At 45.1% G+C, this 21,050-nt stretch overlaps 1 pseudogene; it reads right to left on the reverse strand.

Annotated features, from left to right (window-relative positions):
- Positions 1-1,282: 1,282 nt before the first annotated feature.
- Positions 1,283-1,400, reverse strand: LOC124546140 (annotated as a pseudogene).
- Positions 1,401-21,050: the final 19,650 nt, after the last annotated feature.

Raw genomic sequence — 21,050 nt, forward strand, 5'->3', positions numbered from 1 at the left:
ACACCTGTGTTACAAAATGTTCGTAATTAACTGCTTCCAAAGATGCTGAATACTTTCATCTGAGATTTCGGTTGAGTACGTCCATTAGTTCGACTGTTATCCTAAAAGAAAACTCCTCCCCCCGATCCAGTGACTGTAACCACATAAATCCGACACCGTCCGAAAAAAGAAGAAAAAAAGGAGATAACAGGGCCGTTCACAAAGTCATGCATCACGTTTTTTTTCCCGGAACGCAGATTGATTTTATTCAGAATTCCAATACGCCATATTAATCTCAACTCTTTTGGCTACAAAAGTCTATTTTTCAGCATAATCGTCTTTCAATATGACAGCCTTACGCCACCTTACTGGAAGGACCTGTACGCCCGCAAGGTACCACTCTACTGGTCGGCGTCCTGCTGCATGAATACCCTGCGCGTCATACTCGTACTGATTTCCGCGGAGTGCATCCTTTGGTGGGCCAAACAGATGTGTGTCGCAAGCTGCGAGACCCGGGCTGCAGGCCGGATGAGTACAGACAGTCAATGAAGTTTCGTGAGCTCCTCTCGGGTGCGCAGACTTGTGTGAGGCCCTGCGTTATCGTGGAGAAGGAGAAGTTCGTATGCATTTTTGTGGCTGCGAACACGCTGAAGTCGTTTCTTCAGTTTCCTGGTGTTGTGTGCGGCCGGCCTGCACGCGGGAGAACAGACAGGTTTGCGCGTCCTTGCTGCGATGATGACAGACGTCTCGCCCACCGACTCACCTGCTTTTGTTCTCTGCCAGGTCTCGATAGACATTCTACAATCGCCAAGGAATATATGCTATGTTCTGGTTTTCCGCCGAAAGAGAGACTCAATAACAGCTCTCTCCTTGGAACGCACTTCCGGTACGGACGCCATTTTGAAGACTACACATAGCGCCGTCTCCTATTGTAACTTTATGAAACTATAGTCGCTGCAGTGGGAATATTCCACGATGTCCAACAACAAATTTCGCATTTTTTTTTTTTTCAACCGAAACTGGCTGAGAAAAAAAATGGGATGCTTTACCTGTTGAGCGCCCCTCGTACAATTTTTATTAGAGAGAGGGATTTAATTACTATTAAAAAAGCACTCCGTCTTCAGTCCACAAGTGTCCCATCCGACCGCCGTGTCATCCTCAGCTGAGGAAGCGGATAGGAGGGGCGTGTGGTCAGCACACCGCTCTCCCGGTCGTTATGATGGTTGTCGCTGACCGGAGCCGCTAACTATTCGGTCGAGTAGCTCCTCAATTGGCATCACGAGCCTGAGTGCACCCCGAAAAATTGCAACAGCGCATGGCGGCCCGGATGGTCACCCATCCAAGTGCCGGCCACGCCCGACAGCACTTAACTTCGGTGATCTGACGGGAACCGGTGTATCCACAGCGGCAAGGCCGTTGAAATTACTGTAAGGTGAGTGGTTAACCATGACAGAAAGGGTTTTCCTATTGTCACTTATTTCTTTCTTTCGCTTACGCCATAGTCCCGCAGCGATCGCAGGGTCGACGCGGTTAGAACAGATTTGGCTTAAAATGGTTCTGTGCACTATGGGAATTAACATCTATGGTCATCAGTCCCCTAGAACTTAGAACTACTTAAACCTAACTAACCTAAGGACATCACACAACACCCAGTCATCACGAGGCAGAGAAAATCCCTGACCCCGCCGGGAATCGAACCCGGGAACCCGGGCGTGGGAAGCGAGAACGCTACCGCACGACCACGAGCTGCGGACCAGAACAGATTTGGCAAGGTTAGTTTTAGGGGTGGCCGGATGCCCTTCCTGCCGCCGCCCCATACCACCAGGGAAGGAATCAGTGTACCCCAGCTGTCTGCGTCGAGTGTAAATCGTGAAATAGTGCGAACGTGTTTCAAATGTCTGCGATGCGTGTAACTGAGGCGGAACGAGGGGGACCAGCCCGGTATTCACCTAGCAGGATGTGAAAAACCGCCTAAAAGCCACATCCAGGCTTGCCGGCACACCAGCCCTCGTCGTTTATCGGCCGGGCGGATTCGATCCGGGGGCGGCGCGCCTACCCGAGTCCAGGAAGCAGCGCGTTAGCGCTCTCGGCTACCCTGGCGGGTCTCCTATTGTCACTTATATTACGTATATATAAGAATATACAGCCTACAGTTGCAGGTTCACTTTATCGTTTACCTAGGTTTCAACGTTAGTAATATCGTCTTCTTCAGAAACTGCAAGAAGTTAATATTATAATGTGCTAGTAAATTATATTAGATATGGTCATCCTACAGCATGCAACGTGTAGTACTTACATAAAATATTATTTAAATGTTTGCCTAAAACAAGCCATGTCCTAAGTCAACTTTATAAAACTTGATGCATAACCATAAGGTTTTGTCACTTCTATTAAACAAGCTGTAGCAAATTCACTTTAAGCCCGTTGTATGCAACTGCAGGATATATATTCTTATATAAACAATATCAGTTGCTGTCGCTGCATAAAAATGTTAAAAATTACTTATATTATACCTGAATGTAGCACCTAGATGCGGCGTATCGCGAATGTAGACACGATACCTGAGAGTCTGTTAGAGACAGGTGTATAGTGAACACGGCAGAACGCCGCGAGTTAACCGACTTTGAACCTCAGATGATTATCGGTGCAAGTCGCATGGGCTATAGCTTACAGGAGATTACACAAGAATGTAGGATCCGATATCAACAGTGTCTAAAATCAAATGGCTCTGAGCACTGTGGGACTTAACATCTGTGGTCATCAGTCCCCTAGAACTTAGAACTACTTAAACCTAACTAACATAAGGACATCACACACATCCATGCCCGAGGCAGGATTCGAACCTGCGACCGTAGCGGTCGCACGGTTCCAGACTGTAGCGCCTAGAACCGCTCGGTCACTCAGGCCGGCTCTTAATTATTGCACAAGTAATGTTCCTACACACATAAACCGCCACAAAGAGCGATCGTAAGTGTTTCTCAGACTGATATTAGAAGCAGAGACATGATTTGATTGACCTGGCATGTTTAATGCTGGGAGAAAAAAAAACAACAATGGTCTCAGCAGCCCACTGAAGCTCGCACTGAACCCTAGTTTATTATGCGGTTTCATTCACTGTGATTCTAGCATAGCCAAACGGTACCATTACGAGGCATTAGGTTACTAGTTACTTACGAGAAACGATTTTTTCAGGCTCAAATGACCCGAATATTCTGTGTCTTTTGGTCTCCAGAGCTACGCACTGGAACATTAGATATGGTGCGGTTTCATACTTCTCATTACGTAGTCTCCACTTAGGGGCTTCTTCCGCTTACCTATCGTGTGTGGGTGGTCCTTAAAGTTCCCATGGCCAGTCGTGAGCGCTACCGTATAATCTGTTTCCTTTTCAAGTTCAGTATTACACAGCTTCTCCTGAAACTTGACTTCGACATCACGAGCTTGCCACGATTTTGTTTTTGGATCGTAGTCCAATATTATACGCGCTGCCTTCTGATCCAGCTACGCAGTTTTGATTCTATCATGGCCTTACTGATGGTTAGGAGAGGCTCCGGTCCAATAAATGGGGTCGTAGCGTCTGTCCTGCTCGATCTACATCAGCGTGTTCATTGGAGCTAATTCCTGAATGGCCAGGGACCCCACAACAGGTCTACCCTGTTAATTTCCCCTGGTCTCCCAAGGACTTCGTGCCATTCTGCAACGATGTTTGATCTCATTGTAGGGGCCGATAGGGATTTCAGAGCTGCTTGACGGCCTGAATAAATGTAGATCATTGCGGCACCTACGCAAATTCTCCTCCGCGCACACTCTGATAGCGGATGCTTCCGCTTGCCGCAAAGGCGTACGGGGCGAAGTTCTCGTATTGGTGAGGCAGTCGTAGGGATGTACCGGGACTGTACAAATGCCGTTTTCCTTCGCATGACTTTTGGCCACTCGTTGTACTTCAAGCTTATTATTCGAGTAACTGTTGCTGTACTAGTGGTAGTACATGCAATGATTTCTCGCATGACAGCTTGTCGCAATGTCACCATTAGGAGACACATCCGTCAGAATACTACGAGCGGGGAACTGTTCTAACAGTTTTATGTTCTGTTTGTGTCTTGTCCATAGTAAGATTGGGGACTGCGTTCCGTTCGACTGAAGTTAAATTCGGTGTTCACTACTGCAAAAGTTCCACGCAGTAAATATACTAAACAAAACCACAGAAAAAATTATGACGGAGGTGGAACATTTGACCAGTGTATGGAAAGAACCGAGTAGAACCAGCCTTAGAACTATTAAAACGCGTATCAAATGAGAGAAAAAAATTGAAAAGCGGTATAGCCAAACGATCAGATAACAGGGCATTTATTGAAACCTTACATCACACATGAGGGTATTCACCCCTGGCTGCGTGTTCTCGAACACCGCGCGTTATGAAAACCGTAAAGTCCATTCACTTCTTTATGACGTCGGGAAGCACTCCGCACGCTGTACCATCATAGGCGAGCGTTATCGCGCAGTGGATAAGGTTCTTTCATTCAGCCTCTAAAAAAAAGAGCGGGCAGTAACGCTGGTGACCGTTTCGATTGAACGCGCCGTTTAATGGCCGTGTATTCATTCCCTCACAAGGCGGGATAAACAGATCGGCAGAGGGCCATTCCTTTCCTTTGGAAGACGAATGCGGCGGTCGGCAGGCGCCGTACTTTGCGCTCGCCGACGCGGCAGGATACGCCATCTGCGCGCGTCTGTGTGCGTACACCTGGCCGGGCTGTAAAACTTTAATTGGATTCTTCAGCGCGTCACGCACCGCGCTTCGTCTTCGGGGCCACCCTGTCCCCCTCCAGTTCCAACCGCTTTGCGACACGCAACTACTTCCAAAAAAAACTGCTGCGATAGGCGACTGTTGATACAACTCCGCGCGACTCTCTGATTGGCAGAAACAGATTTTGAAATAGTTCGCCTATGCTAGTGGGAGGGGCAATTCTTTCGACACTGCGCTCTTGCTTGGAAGAAGGAGGGAAAAGGGTGTAACATCCTATCGACGACGGAGTCGTTTGAAGCAGGCCACGAACTGCGATTCGGCAAGGATGGGAAAAAAAATCGATCGCGTTCTCCACAAAATAACGGTGGTGCTCGCCTTGTTGTGTAGTCTGCTTTTAGCAAGACAGGCATAAATCCCTCACCGTAAATCCTTCGACGAGGCAACCACAAAATTATTGCGCTCCAACATTCCTTTCTCTATAGCTGTTCGGTCCCACAACTTTCTGGAGCCAAAGACAGTCGCAAACGTACACACACGCACTCTGCAAAATTCTGTGAAGGTCATGGCAGAGCATGTGTATCATTCCACCGCAAATTAGGGCTTCTTCCCGTTACAATTGCTTGTGGAAGCGGGGAGAATGACTGCTTTAATGCCTCTTCACAGACTAGTCTAACATAGTCTTCGCGGTCCCGTCTTTGCTCATTTGAAATGTAGGTAGGACTAGGTAAGGTTTCACCTTTCTAGCCACGTGAATAACCTGACTAACCGCAGCCTGTTCAACCAAAACCCTCACATTGTGCATGAAAATCATCTTCACGATGATATGGAGGAGAGAATATGCTTCCCGGAACTCTGCGGGTAACCTGCGAATTAAAGCGAGGAGATTTTTTTTTGCATCGACACGCCGCCGAAGCTGAAGAACGACACGCAAAAAATGAAAAAAAAAGAGACGTTTTAAGTTGTGTTCGCGATATTGCCTTTGATTTTATAACAGAAATGTAAAATCATGGTGGAACAAAGTCATTTAAAATTCGATGTGAGTATACTCCCAATCCCAAAGAAAGCAGGTGTTGACAGATGTGAAAATTACCGAACTATCACTGTAATAAATCACAGCTGCAAAATACTAACGCGAATTCTTTACAGACGAGTGGAAAAACTGGTAGAAGCCGACCTCGAGTAAGATCAGTTTGGATTCCGTAGAAATGTTGGAACACGTCAGGCAATACTGACCTTACGACTTATCTTAGAAGAAAGATTAAGGAAAGGCAAACCTACGTTTCTAGAATTTGTAGACTTAGAGAAAGGGAGCAGTGGTTGGGGAGGGAGTGAGACAGGGTTTTAGCCTCTCCCCGAAGTTATTCAACCTGTATATGGAGCAAGCAGTAAAGGAAACAAAAGAAAAATTCGGAGTAGGTATTAAAATCCATGGAGAAGAAATTAAAACTTTGAGGTTCACCGATGACATTGTAATTCTGTCACAGATAGCAAAGGCTTGGAAGAGCAGTTGAACGGAATGGACAGTGTCTTGAAAGGAGATATAAGATGAATATCAACAAAAGCAAAACGAGGATAATGGAATGTAGTCGAATTAAGTCGGGTGATGCTGAGGGAATTAGATTAGGAAATGAGACACTGAAAGTAGTAAAGGAGTTTTGTTATTTGGGGAACAAAATAACTGATGGTGGGCGACGTAGAGAGGACATAAAATGTAGACTGGCAATGGCAAGGAAAGTAATTCTGAAGAAGAGAAATTTGTTAACACTGAGTTTAGATTTAAGTGTCAGGAAGTCGTTTCTGAAAGTATTTGTATGGAATGTAGCCATGTATGGAAGTGAAACATGGACGATAAATAGTTTGGACAAGAAGAGAATAGAAGCTATCGAAATGTGGTGCTACAGAAGAACGCTGAAAATTAAATGGGTAAATCACATAACTAATGAGGAGGTATTGAATAGAATTGGGGAGAAGAGGAGTTTGTGGCACAACTTGACAAGAAGAAGGGAACGGTTGGTAGGATATGTTCTGAGGCATCAGGGGATCACAAATTTAGCATTGGAGGGCAGCGTGGAGGGTAAAAATCGTAGAGGGAGACCAAGAGATGGATACACTAAGCAGATTCAGAAGGATGTAGGTTGCAGTAAGTACTGGGAGATGAAGAAGCTTGCACAGGATAGAATAGCATGGAGAGCTGCATCAAACCAGTCTCAGGACTGAAGACCACAACAACATACTGCCTGACGAGGAAGTTTACACAGTCTAGCCGGAAAAATTGTCCAAAGAAAATGGCATCGTTTTGTTCTTTAGCATATGTATAGCGTGTGGTGAAGGAACTATGAGTGCTCAATGATAGAAGGATAGATATCCTCATTTCATCCCACAGATGCTCTTCCGCCGGTGCTGTCCTACATCCTGCAAGCTAATGCTCTCCAAGGTGTCCGCTTTTGGTCGTCCGTGGTGCAGTCCGCGATGTACTTATACTCGGACATGTTTACTGTAGGTAAGCTGTTCTGTATATTGCATAATCAATAATTCACAATTACGTACATGTAACTGGAATAGTTGCGTTACAGATTTGTATTAGAATGAAACTGACGTGAAATGTTCAACTGGCGGATTGATTTTTGCAGTTTTCTGCTAGTGAAATATATTCTCAAAGATGTTCGTATTTTAACAATCACATACGTTGATTTTCATTGTAAAACACTTTCGTTTTGTAGCAAAACTAATTTTCATTGTGCACCACATGTTTTGATCCACAACATATGAATACAAAAAAAATGGTTCAAATGGCTCTGAGCACTATGGGACTTAACAAATGGCTCTGAGCACCATGGGACTTAACATCTATGGTCATCAGTCCCCTAGAACTTAGAACTACTTAAACCTAACTAACCTAAGAACAGCACACAACACCCAGTCATCACGAGGCAGAGAAAATTCCTAACCCCGCCGGGAATCGAACCCGGGAACCCGGGCGCGGGAAGCGTGAACGCTACCGCACGACTACGAGCTATGAAAACAAATACAGGGCCTACAAACTACATGAGTGTCAAAGATGCAGCGATACAATGATACAAAGATGTGGCAATTTTGGGAAAGGAAGCGTAAGTTAATGTTATGTTAAATTTAAAAAGTATTTTTACATTAAATATAGGACCTTAAATACAGACAGATAACGATAAATACATAGCATTTTGTGTATTACAGGGTTCCAAACTTATTTAATACAACGATAGAGAAATAAATGTGGACAAGAAAGTGAGTGAAGCACTTATGTGCTATCTGAACACTGATGCTGATCATACATTAAAATTGATTAGTATTTAGTGCCATTATTGATACCTGATTATTTGTAATGGAGCACGGAAAATACTTTCTATAAGTTTTTCTGGAAAAGAGAGCTGGCTCAGTCTGTCCTTTAAGGATATTATCAGGGGAAGTGTTTGTTTGTGTTTGTGCATGTGTGTGTGTGTGTGTGTGTGTGTGTGTGTGTGTGTGTGCGTGTGTGTGTGTGACGCCAAAGAATGAAGGATGTCCTAACGCCTTTTCCCTGTCATACGGCAAGAAGATCTCTCACCTTCCGATCTTCAGTCACTTGGCCACGTGCGCATCCATCTCCTACTTGCAGGTATTGGTTGTCTGGTCATTTATATAATTAATAAAAAGGATCAAGGGAAAGCTGTAGTAAGAGAACAGCCTTCAGAGAACTTCAGTATGTAATCTCAAAAGAAACAACTGTGCTTGTCTACCAGCATTTACCAACGATTTGGTGAGTCGCCTTCCTGCTGTGGGCCAGGTAGTACACGTGACAAATACATCAAAAGTTCAATAAAACAATTAAATCGAAAACCAATACCTAGAGAGAGAGAGAGAGAGAGAGGAATAGTGTTGAGAGTTGAAACCCGAACATGAGAAATACAAGCCACAAGATTCGAGATACGTCAGCAGAAGTAGGGACGGCACGCTAAAGCTTACCACATTACAGCTGACGGACTCGAGGAGCCGAATATGAGGGCCGCACTCGGTGTGACTGCGCGATGGCAGCTGTGGTGATTGCTACAAGCTACAGCTACTTACCACGCTACTCTTCTGCTCTCTGTTGCATACACTTTGATGCCTCCAAGGTGATGGAGGGAGAACAGTGTTCTAAACAGTGTTCTAAGACGGCAGTAACGTCCACATTGCGGCTTCTTACGCAGAGACATATCTTACATCTTCAAGCTACTGCATACACCTGAGACCCAAACATCGGTTCTCCGTGCTTTCGCCACTTCGGGCGCCAGCCACCAGTATACTTCCGTGGGAGGCGAAGAGGTTCCCAATGTCAACTTAATTTGGGAGGATGTGGTAACGGTTCCTGTGGGCTCAGAGTGGCGGAGTGGCTCGGCCATTTGAAGTTACCGCACTTGCTCGGGCAATTAGTATCCCTATGCGTCGATGCGCCCTCTGGCCAGGTTTGAAATTAACACTTCGAACTTTAAGATAACTCACCATCTTGAGGGTTTTTAATATTAACTGAAGGGTGAACCAGAAAAGCGTTTAGCCTCCTCCAGCTGGTTGTCTGCCACGCAGGCATGACATTGGAGGTGTTTGGAGCTGGAGAAAATTAGTTTTGATACTCAATCCTTTGACTTAATTAGTGAGTTTTTACTTACGCAGTTAATATGTGTGAGAGCTCAATACCAATAACCTCGTAGCTCGTCGTGATTGTTGTTGTTGTTGTTGTTGTGGTCTTCAGTCCAGAGACTGATTTGATGCAGCTCTCCATGCTACTCTGTCCTGCGCAAGCTTATTCATCTCCGAGTACCTAGTGTAACCTTCATCCTTCTGAGTCTGTTTAGTGTATTCATCTCTTGGTCCCCCTCTACGATTTTTACCCTCCACGCTGCCTTCCAATACTAAATTGGTGATCCCTTGATGCCTCACAGCCTGCCCCATCAGCCGATCCATTCTTCTAGTCAAGTTGTGCCGCAAATTTCTCTTCTCCCCAATTCTGCTCAGTACCTCTTCATTAGTTACGTGACTACCCATGTAATCTTCAGCATTCTTCTGTAGCTCGTCATGATTATGAATCTGTAATCGTAATTTCTGGACTAGTTTTATTTTACTCTCTCTCTCTCTCTCTCGCTCGTTGTTTCCTGGTACTGGAATGCACAGTCACGGTGACTTCGCCATGTGCTGTGTCTATCCATGAAAAGTCCATGGACGACAAGTGGAAAATTTTCAGAAGCTGAGGCCAACGCTTATCACATCAGTTTGTACTTCCCACATTTTCAGTTTTGCTTTGAATGGAGTCGTTTCCAAGATGTTGCTCGTTTTCGTGGATATTTTCTGGAACTCAGTTCGTGAACAGGTAGTTCAACTCATGCAGTGGTGAAGAATTATTCAGAGACAGAAGATCCTTCGTAGACTATCACGTACAGCGCAGTTGATGGCGATGTCTCAAGAACTGGGTACTACAGAGAAGCCCACTGGCCGCAGCTCTTTCCAACACCTGCGCTGATGACCAGCCGCTTCCAGAGCGCATCAGGAATTTCCGACTGGTAACTACGGCAAGACGCAAACCCACCAACTCGGAATCGTTGTCTGCCGTGTGTGGGAGGTAGACACAGGTGGCTCGCAAGTGTATCGTAGGGGGCCATACTAAATTGTAACATGCTTATCGTAACGCACGAAATGTAAAACATGTAGCATGCTTGGTTAACTTTAAGAGAGGGCCTGACAGCCGTAATCTTGCCAGGTTAAAAAAATCAAAAAATAAAACAAATAATAACGAAGTTCACAAAGTGTATTCATTAATCTTACAAGGAAACGGCACGACCGTGGGGTCGGGGATTTGTCCGCAATTTTGTGTGGTGAAAGAGGACCCCTAACACCTCACGTGGTTGAAATATTAGGACGCACTACTCGGAAAATCCCGAGAAAAATCGATCCAAAGTTTCTTAGGTGACTTATGAGCATACAATGCAAGTGCATTGTCGTGCCGCCGTCTGGCATACATGGTTAGCGCTCGGACACTTACGTCAGAGGTCTCGGCTTCGATTCCCCCTCTGGCACTTTTTTTTCTTCTGTTGCTTGCAAAATAGTAGCGCGTTGTTACAGGTGAATCGTGAAATTAATTCCCGGGAAGACTGTATAAAAATTCATCCTATAATTCACCATCAATTATCGTCACCAATATTCCTAGACATGATTTAATATGCCTGGTTTGCCTCAAAATTGTCAGAAACTCGAAACATTTTCGTAAATGTTAATGGGGCATGTTTTTGTACAGATTTATTGCAAACGCCCTGTGATTGTAAAAAATCCGCTTTTATATGTTGCGCAAGATGTCGCAAAAATTATTGCTTTGTTTGTTTTTACGATAATTACCACTGCGGTTCTTGTTTGTAATTATTATATGTATAAAAATTGAATGTTTCCGAATCGACTTTGTTATTCTGATTAAAACCCCAATGTTTCTCCTCATATACTTTACAATGAAAAATGGAAAACCACCGCCATGAATTGTGTTGTTGGACAAAAAGAAAATAATATTTATTCAATAATGTAACTAATTTGTTAAAGATAATGTAGGTTTGGGAAACTTTCTGAATAATTGGTGGAATAACCAAAGAAAATGAAACAGAAGAAAATAGTGCCAGAGTAGGAATCGAACACAAGATTTCTGGCGTAAGAATCCGGGCCCCAAACACTGAGGCCAGACAGCGGCTCGGCAGTATACTTACATTTTACACTCATAAGGCACCTAAGAAATTTTGGATCGATTTTTCCCGGGATTTTCCGGGTAGTGCATCCTAATATTTCAATCACGTGAGGTGTTAGGGGTCCTCTTTCACCATACAAAATTGCGGACAAATCCCCGGCCCCACGATCGTGCCGTCTCCTTGTTGTATGTCACAAAGTCTTATATTGGTTTCGCATTCGGGAGGACGACGGTTCAATCCCGCTTCCGGCCATCCTGATTTAGGTTTTCCGTGATTTCCCTAAATCACTCCAGGCAAACGCTGGGATGGTTCCTCTGAAAGGACACGGCCGACTTCCTTCCCCATCCTTCCCTAATCCGATGAGACCGATGACCACGCTGTCTGGTCTCCTTCCCCAAACAACCAACCAATCTTATATTGTTTTGTCAAAACATGACTTACTGAAGTCCGTCGCTTATTAAATTTACATGTTTGAGCTACAGTTGTTTTTGGTATTATAGTAGGTACCTGTAATAGCTACAACTCAGATCCTTAAGTTTCACTTAAGATTGATTGGGATATACTCAAGTATCAGTAATAATAGTGACGCTTGCCGCCGTTTTGGTCAAATGAAAAATTACAGCTAGTCGAGGCGTGTCCTACACCTTGCAATAGCAGTAAAGAATATTGGGAGATGAAGGAAGCTCATGCGAACTTAGAATCATTTGCTGTTGTCTTGATCTGAACGGAAATTTTAAATCAATATTATGAACCGTACGTGCCATTTGCAGACATGTCCTAACACAGGATTGTATCGTGTACTTCAGATTTCTAAACACAAGGACTGAACCAGACGGTGTCAATCTGATAAAAATCCTTCTGAGTGCATTGCACCATAAAATACTAATATATGCGTCGTTTCGCCTATGCTGCCACGGCCTTCCTCAGGGCTTAAGTTAATGTAGCTGTGGACTGGTTGCTTCAGTATAGTGCATTTCTGGCAACGCTGTATGACCACAGGCGTCGAATTTCTTAGATCTGATTGGCCCTAAGATACCATTGGTTTGTGTTATGAAAGTAGGCGAGATGTATGGCGCACTTTTCTTGGTTTATTCGACTTGCAGGTAATTGGTAGCACACCGTGGATCGATGACACGCTCGAGGGGGGTTGTGTTTTCCTGCATATAATTTTAACGTATCTTGTGACAATTCTTTCTTTTTTTGAGTCGTCAGTCTTCTGATTGATTTGATGTAGGCCGCCACGAATTCATCGCCTGTGCCAACTTTTTCCTCTCAAAGTAGCAATGGTAACTTATGTTCTCAATTACGTGTTGGATGTACTCCAGTCTCTCTCTTCCCCAGCAACTTTTACCGTCTACAGCCCCCACTAGCACCATGTAAATCTTTGTCTGATGTCTGAACATGTCATATCCTATCACCTTATCCCTTTTACTTGTCTCTTTTTCCATATGTTCCCTTCTTCGCCGATTCTGCTGAGAACCAACCCATTCCTTACCTTAGTAGTCCACCTAATTTTCAACATTCTTTTATGGCACCACATCTCAAATGCTTCAATTCTATTCTGTTTCGGTTTTCGCACTACCATACAATTCTGTACTACAAAAGTAGATCAGTTTTCAAATTACAGAGTGCGTTTGATACTAGCAGATTTCCAATGCCCTTTTTTTGCTCCGTCCATCATGGTTATTTTGCTGTTGTAGAATTCCTGAACTTCGTCTGCCTTGTGATCCCCAATTCTGATGTTAACCGTCTCCCTGTTCTCATTTCTGATACTTCTCATTATTTTCACCTTTCTTCCGTTTACTCTCGGTCCATATTCTGTACGCATCAGACTGCTCATTCCATTCAGCAGATCCTGAGGATAGCAATATCGTCAGCGAATCTTATCATTGATAGCTTTCAAAAAAGTGGTTCAAATGGCTCTGAGCACTATGGGACTTAACTTCTGAGGTCATCAGTCCCCTAGAACTTTCAACTGCTTAAACCTAACTAACGTAAGGACATCACACACATCCATGCCCGAGGCAGGATTCGAACCTGCGACCGTAGCGGTCGCGCGGTTCCAGACTGTAGCGCCTAGAACAGCTCGGCCACTCCGACCGGCCTCATAGCTTTCACCTTGAATTTTAATTCAACTCTTGAACCTTTCTTTTATTTCCATTATTTCTTCTTCGATGTATGCACTGAACAGTAGGTGCGAAAGACTACATCCCAGTCTTACCCTCTTTTCAATCCGAGCACTTCGTTCTTGGTCTTCCGCTGTTGTTGTTCCCTCTTTGCTCTTGTACGTAAGCCGAGCGGTGTAGCCGCGCGGTCTCAGGCGCCTTGCCACGATTCGCGCGGCTCTTACCGTCGGATGTTTGAGTCCTCCCTCAGGCATGGATGTGTGTTGTCTTTAGCGTAAGTTAGTTTAAGTCAGATTAAATAGTCTGTAAGCCTAGGAACCAATGACCTCAACAGTTTAGTTCCATAGGAACTTACCACAAATTTCTGGATTTCTTGTACGTATTGTATATTACCCGTCTCTCCCTATAGCTTACTCCTATTTCTCTCAGAATTTCAAACATGTTGCACCATTTTACTTTATCGATCGCGTTTTCCGGGTCTATAAGCCTCTCGAATATCTCTCGATTTTTCTTCAGCCTTGCTTCCATTGTCAACCACAACGTTCGAACGGCCTCTCTGGTGCCTTTGCTTGTCCTAAAGCGAAACTGATCGTCATCTGACAGATCCCCAGTTTTCTTTTCCATGTTCTGAATATCATTCTTCTCAGCAAGTTGGATGCATGACACATTTAGAAACGTAGTACACTAAAACATCCACTTCCCAGTTGCATTAGCAAGTCGGCCGAGACGTCAGATATTATGGTGTTTTAGTGTTGTATCCGTCTATACGATGACGAGGTAGTTCAGCCAGAGAGACTTTAATCAAATTCAGATTTCTGGTCGTAAATTGTTACATGTCTGTTACATGTTGGCTCCTACAATTTCCGCTTAGCCTTTCGAATCACCGTACACTCCGTCTCTGTGCTAACTGGTTGTGACGGTTTGTGGTTTTAACATTAGCTTGTGAGAATGTGTGTAGTACATTGGCGGCTTACTGTGAACGACGTGTTCTCATAGATGACGAGAGCAGGCGAATAATAATGAAGATCCCTGCGTTTTCCTGCCGCTGCCGGGGCGACCTGGTAGCCGGAATTATTCCAGATCACTGGAGAATTCGCCTCTGCCCGAGACGCCTGCGTACCCTTTCGAGAGGACGGGAGGGGGTGTCAGCGACCCGTCGAAGCCCGCGCCGCACCGTATCGGGCGAGTTCAATGGGCGCCGAGCGCCGGGTCCGGGGCAATTTGCACAGATTAGGCGCTGCTCGCACAATGCACGGGCCCGCTACCTGCCCAAACAAACCGGCCCACAATGGAGCGCGGCTCCTGGCTGCCTCCTGCCCGGGCGGTTACGCCTGTCGCGAGGAGAGGTGATGCGCTCCTCACAAGTGGGTCAAAGCGCCGAACGTGGTCGGATTATGGTTCCGTGTGACGGCCGATTATCACATGACTGTAGCTGCTCCCGTCAGCCCTCACAGTGCTACAAGTACGTCGCACAAAAGACTCGACAGCGTAGCTATACACTCGCCACAAAATCGATCAATCGCTACTGAGACGTATTCCAACATCCCGTAAATTTGCCAACGATATCTACATATGCATATACGTATGTAATCTACAAACCACCGTGAAGTGCGTGGCAAAGGGAACTCAGCATGGTGCCATATGGTAGCGTTTATTTACGTTTCGGTCGCGTTCGTCAAACCATTCTGAAACAATTCGGTAACGGTGCAGTGGTGCATTGTCGTGCTGAAAGTCACCAGGTGGTTATAGTTAAACCGACAGTGCTCCGAGTCCTGCAGTGCGGGCTGTACACATGGCAGAATGCTGAAACATAATGTTCACTAACAGCTGCGCTTGCCGAGTATGCTGATAAAAATAATAGTTCTATGCCTGCTACCGAGCGGTTCTTGGGGTTTCAGTTTGGAACCGCGCGACCGCTACGGTCGCAGGTTCGAATCCTGCCTGGGGCATGGATGTATGTGATGTCCTTCGTTTTAACTAGTTCTAAGTTCTAGGGGACTGATGACCTCAAATGTTAAGTCCCATAGTGCTGAGAGCCATTTTTTTGTCTGCTACCAGATGAAAATAGCTCGGGGGCCGCTGTGGCCGAGTGGTTCTAGGTGCTTGAGTCCGGAACCGTGCTGCTGCTATGGTCGCAGGTTCGAATCCTGCCTCGAGCATGGATGTGTGTGATGTCCTTAGGTTAGTTAGGTTTAAGTAGTTCTAAGTCTAGGGCACTCATGACCTCAGATTTTAAGTCCCATAGTGCTTAGAGCCATTTGAACCATTGGAAAATAACTCGCTGTGAGCAGCCAGAAAGTAAAATGTTTTCTGTTTCGAAGTCAGTACGCTATTTGTCGATTGGCGACACATGATGACTTATTTTGTGAAATGAATTTTGGTATAAAGGTTTCCACCCGAAGCGCAGTGACTACTGAGAAGGAAGACGTTGCACTGCTGATAAAGTTCTGTTTTCAGAACGGCACAAATAGCAGTGGAGCAGTGCGAAAATATCGCCGACAAAAAGAGCAGCGAAGAGGAGCCATGTCAATCTATGGGCTGAAGAATATGGTCAAGATAGTTGAAGAAACGAGTGAATTAGGTGTTGCCGCAGGGAGAGGGAGACAGCCCATTCGCGTGGCAGTCGCTGATGAAGGTGTTGCAGCTATACCCGACCGTGCAGCAAATGTCTCAAAACTGTGCTGCCAGTGCTCGAGCTATGTCGTAGGGATTGTCTCTCTCCTGGTCAACCAGTTCAAAAGATTGTGTGGCGCATTTAACTCTCGAATCCCCACCAGATTCAGGATGTGCACCAAATTAAGCCTCCAGATAGGCGACAGTGCCGTGACTTTGAGATGGAAGTGGATGGCATGTGGCCGGGGAATATTCTTTGGTCGGATGAGGCACATTTTACTCTGCTCGGTATCACGAACGAAAAGAACTCTCGCATATGGGGTCTACTCCCCTACATGTTGTGCAGGAATATCTACTACACTCAGCTTATGTGACTCTATGATGTGGTTTCACGAGCTCCTTCATTCTCGGTCCGTTTTTCTTCCAGGAGATGACACCTCGCGGCCCTGTTAGGTATACACTGACATATGCAAGTTATAAGGAGCTTCTCGTGCAACACGTGATTGGCTCAAAATGGTTCAAATGGCTCTGAGCACTATGGGACTTAACATCTGAGGTCATCAGTCCCCTAGAACTTAGAACTACTTAAACCTAACTAACCTAAGGACATCATACACATCCATGCCCGAGGCAGGATTCGAACCTGCGACCGTAGCGGTCGCGCGGTTCCAGGACTGTAGCGCCTAGAACCGCTCGGCCACTCCGGCCGGCTCTATGGTCATCAGTCCCCTAGAACTTAGAACTACTTAAACCTAACTAACCTAAGGACATCACACAACACCCAGTCATCACAAGGCAGAGAAAATCCCTGACCCCGCCGCGAATCGAACCCGGGAACGCGAGCGCGGGAAGCGAGAACGCTACCGCACGACCACGAGCTGCGGACAACACGTGATTGCACATTTGCAAGAACGCAACTGTGTCCGCAGCACTATTTTCATGCAAGATAGAGCGACACCAATGTCGCTTGCCAGGATAAAGATTTGTTCGAAAAACCTTCGGTAACGACAGCATCATCTCTAAGCAATTTAAAGGTGTGTGGACCTTCCAGATCCCACGTTCGAAATCCACGTGACATCTTGATGTGGGGATATCTGAAAGATCGCGTCTGTCACAGATATATCCGGACTCTTCCTGATATGAAGGACATCATAGGACTATATACACTCTGATAACACTAGAGATGCTGTGAGGAAGTGTCGACCATGCCGTGTTACTTATGCTGCATGTTACTGAGTCGGGAGACCATAATAAACACATGTTGTAACAATTCGTAGCCTAATAAACGAGCCGGAAGCCAGAACCACGGTTATCATATATTTTATCATTTCTCGGCATATACAGGGTTATTACAAATGATTGAAGCGATTTCACAGCTCTACAATAACTTTATTATTTGAGATATTTTCACAATGCTTTGCACACACATACAAAAACTCAAAAAGTTTTTTTAGGCATTCACAAATGTTCGATATGTGCCCCTTTAGTGATTCGGCAGACATCAAGCCGATAATCAAGTTCCTCCCACACTCGGCGCAGCATGTCCCCATCAATGAGTTCGCAAGCATCGTTGATGCGAGCTCGCAGTTCTGGCACGTTTCTTGGTAGAGGAGGTTTAAACACTGAATCTTTCACATAACCCCACAGAAAGAAATCACGGGGTTAAGTCGGGAGAGCGTGGAGGCCATGACATGAATTGCTGATCATGATCTCCACCAGGACCGATTCGCCGGTTTTCTAATCTCCTGTTTAAGAAATGCCGAACATCATGATGGAAGTGCGGTGAGCACCATCCTGTTGAAAGATGAAGTCGGCGCTGTCGGTCTCCAGTTGTGGCATGAGCCAATTTTCCAGCATGTCCAGATACACATGTCCTGTAACGTTTTTTTCGCAGAAGAAAAAGGGCCGTAAACTTTAAACCGTGAGATTGCACAAAACACGTTAACTTTTGGTGAATTGCGAATTTGCTGCACGAATTTGTGAGGATTCTCTACCGCCCAGATTCGCACATTGTGTCTGTTCACTTCACCATTAATAAAAAATGTTGCTTCATCACTGGAAACAAGTTTCGCACTGAACGCATCCTCTTCCATGAGCTGTTGCAACCGCGCCGAAAATTCAAAGCGTTTGACTTTGTCATCGGGTGTCGGGGCTTGTAGGAATTGTAAACGGTAAGGCTTCTGCTTTAGCCTTTTCCGTAAGATTTTCCAAACCATCGGCTGTGGTACGTTTAGCTCCCTGCTTGCTTTATTCGTCGACTTCCGCGGGCTACGCGTTCAACCGTTTCTTCGCTCACTGCAGGCCAACCCGTTGATTTCCCCTTACAGAGGCATCCAGAAGCTTTAAACTGCGCGTACCATCGCCGAATGGAGTTAGCAGTTGGTGGATCTTTGTTGAACTTCGTCCTGAAGTGTCGTTGCACTGTTATGACTGACTGATGTGAGTGCATTTCAAGCACGACATACGCTTTCTCGGCTCCTGTCGCCATTTTGTCTCACTGCGCTCTCGACCGCTCTGGCGGCAGAAACCTGAAGTGCGGCTTGAGCCGAACAAAACTTTATGAGTTTTTCTACGTATCTGTAGTGTGTCGTGACCATATGTCAATGAATGGAGCTACAGTGAATTTATGAAATCGCTTCAATCATTTGTAATAGCCCTGTATAAAAGTCGGAGCTATTACGAAATTGCTTACCTAAAAAGATGGACAGTAAGAGACAGGTGCTGTGATTACGATATTCTGTGACTGAGGAAGGATTGTTAAATTACGTCTACGTTTTGCAAGTGCTATCTCCAGTGAAGCTAATGAAGCGTGGGCAATGAGAAAGTCAGAATTGAGGATATTAATAGCGAATGTGGAATGTTGAGTCACGGAGATGCTATTCATTTAGCTGCTAGATACAGGATAACGCTTTTTTTATTTCAACGCTCAGGAGGAAGATGAGGCTGCAGAGCTTAAGAGATCATGGACGGATGGACACCGTTGTAAGAAAACTGGGTCTATCAGTTCTATCGGTGGTGAAAGAAATCAGAAACTTAAATATGCTTGACATTATCAAGATAGGGCCCGACCTAAATTAATGTAAAAACGGAAGTACAGCATTAACCGATGTCAGCAAACTACGTTTCCTTTCTCAGACCTTCTGCACAACATTTCACTGAATCTTGATCAAATGCATATGACACGGTATAATGCGCATTTGATCAGATTCAGTGAAATATACTGCAGAGGATCTGGTGATAGCATCGTAGTCTGCTGAAACTGGTCATCATAATAAATACTGTACAGTAATGATCTTGGCTGTTAGAAGCCGTACAAGAATCACGAACGTTGGATTTGAACCCTGTCTCAATCGAATACGGCTGTCAAGCGCCATCTTCCCTCATAGCTCGAAGCCAAAGCGTTCGCTTGTGCGGTCAGTGCTGCGCGAAATACAGGAGGGGGTGGGCAATGCAGGTAATTCGCTTTCGCTACAGGAAAACCTACATCTTATCCATATTCCGTGCGCGTTCCAAGTTCTCCATAGACAGAACCACTGTTAATTCTTCCTCTTGTGTTCAGCTGAGGCAATAACCAATTTCCGTAAGAAACTTATCACCCTCGTTGTGGGGAGAACGTACATCATTTGAAATCTTTTCTTCGCGAAATCTTTGCACCATAAGTGGGAAGGAATTCACAGACACGCATTCGCCCTGTACCACCAACCCAGTTCTCCTGTCAAACTGAAAGATTTCCTCTAAGGGGTTTACTCTTTGCTCGAAAGATCCGAGGAGCTTCTTCCACATATTATGAAACGACTCTGCACACAGGTGGCAGTATATGCAGCTGCAAATCTCAATACTGTGCCCCTCTTCTCTCTATGTAGGGCTTGTCTTTCACTGTATATGACCTACAATCAGCATGAACTATTACGGCGGAACTTTTTTCTTGTTATTTCATGAGACTGGCATATTCTTAATTCGAGTCCCATGTCGATAGCAATGTCCCTTGGAACATCTCAAACAGTGTTTTACTGCATCTACTTTTAATTTGTTTTCGGAACAGTATGTGTAAAACACTGCAATAACAATCCAGCGCCCGCATCTCGTGGTCGTGCGGTAGCGTTCTCGCTTCCCACGCCCGGGTTCCCGGGTTCGATTCCCGGCGGGGTCAGAGATTTTCTCTGCCTCGTGATGGCTGGGTGTTGTGTGCTGTCCTTAGGTTAGTTAGGTTTAAGTAGTTCTAAGTTCTAGGGGACTTATGACCACAGCAGTTGAGTCCCATAGTGCTCAGAGCCATTTTGAACAATCCAGCACTTTTCCTCTGACCTGTGGCTAGAGTGTCCTGTTATTACTACTATCTTCAGGGTATGCGGCTCATGGGAGTGAATTATTTTTCATAATAGAGTTTCCAGTTTAATATCCCAGAACTATGGCCAAATGCAGCGTCCTGTGGAATCCTTTAGTTAACTATTTTTGAAAAATCTCTCCAAGGACAAATCAGTTTGTCTTGGAGGGACAAATAGAGGCTTCTTGGCTTGCGATCTGTTTCACTCAAGAGATGAAGGCGGACTAGCAGGGGATATAAGAACCTATTATTTCACCAGTCGTGCACTCTTCCTTTGAACTACTTACCGGCTTTCTCCGTGGATTTACTTTTTGTGGTTTCGAACCGAGATTCGTTCACGCTGACTGATTTACTATGCTGTTTCAGCCTACTGCATAGTAGTGTCTCTTTCATTTTCCCTAATGTGGCTGAAAAACACATCGGTATTTTTTTATGGTTTGGTTCCCTACTTCCTTTTTTGGTTTCCATATTCGATGTGTGGTGCCCTACAGTTAGCATTCATTTAGGGTTCCACGAGCTACGGAACGACCTGATCGGTCAGTATATTTTTGTTTATT

The sequence above is a fragment of the Schistocerca americana genome, chromosome 8 (assembly GCF_021461395.2).
Source record: "Schistocerca americana isolate TAMUIC-IGC-003095 chromosome 8, iqSchAmer2.1, whole genome shotgun sequence".
Lineage (NCBI taxonomy): Eukaryota > Metazoa > Arthropoda > Insecta > Orthoptera > Acrididae > Schistocerca > Schistocerca americana.